This window comes from Oryx dammah, unplaced genomic scaffold, assembly GCF_014754425.2.
Source record: "Oryx dammah isolate SB20612 unplaced genomic scaffold, SCBI_Odam_1.1 HiC_scaffold_17, whole genome shotgun sequence".
NCBI classification, from domain to species: Eukaryota; Metazoa; Chordata; class Mammalia; order Artiodactyla; family Bovidae; genus Oryx; species Oryx dammah.
The window spans coordinates 48,144,139-48,145,103 of record NW_024070201.1 but is presented as its reverse complement, the minus strand read 5'-3'; the positions used below and the strand labels follow the sequence as shown (position 1 = coordinate 48,145,103).

At 46.4% G+C, this 965-nt stretch overlaps 1 pseudogene; it reads right to left on the bottom strand.

Annotated features, from left to right (window-relative positions):
- The window catches only part of LOC120875937, a 1,002-nt pseudogene extending 890 nt beyond the window's left edge, over positions 1–112 (bottom strand).
- Between the last annotated feature and the right edge of the window lie 853 nt (positions 113–965).

Genomic DNA, 965 nt, shown 5'->3' with positions numbered 1-965 from the left:
GGTTGTGTGGAAGTGGAGAGGACCAGGTCAGTGGTAGCCAGCATGGCCAGAAAGAGGTACATGGGCTCATGCAGGGTGGGGTCCGTTCGGATTACATGAAGGAGAGCGACATTGCCGACTAGAGCCATAACATATATGGCACAGAATGGAAAGGCCACCCCAGACTGGGAACTCTCCAACCCTGGGATCCCAAGCAGCATGAAGGACACAGGATCAGAAGAGCTGTTCCCTGAAGTCAGCCTCAGTGGATGGTTAATGTTTCTCCATTGGAAAGGTGATCTAGTCTCTGCAGGTGATAGCATTAAATTGTTATTATTATTTATAATCCTTTGGATAGAAGAACTGGGCTTAATGGTAAGCTACAATGAATTCAGGTATTTTAACAAATAAAATTTTGCAATAGAATACATTGTTAACCTTCATGTTTATTCATATTTATGTCCTTGAAAATAGGGTCAGAACATGCTAGTTGCAAGTACAATATTTTATAAATTTTGAAAGTAGAATCTGCTGAAGGAAAACTATCTTGGAAAATAATGTCATAGTAATTCTTTCCCTCTGTTCAATTTATAACCAACAACCGATTCACTTGACCTTTCTCATAGATCTTTCCATCACTCTTGGGAAGCCCTGCCTCAGGGAAGCAGTTGATTCACTACACCACACCAATGAACCCATTCCTGGGGACCCAGGCTCTGTGGATGTGGGGAGCAGTGATCTGCCCTTGCTCTTCCCACTGGAAAGGGGCTCCTGCTTCTTCAAGGGGTATGGCTATGCAGGCGACGACTATGCGGAGGACCCCACTGTCTCCCTGCTGTTAGGTTCTAGACTCCCAAAGCTAAGGACCCCAGCATCTCCTTAGGCCCCAGGAGGGAGGTTGGCTTGTACTTTCCATGTGACCTCTCCCAGGACAGGGCTGGTCTCTGGGAGACAAACACACTAGCCAAGGGCACCAGGGTGGTTAG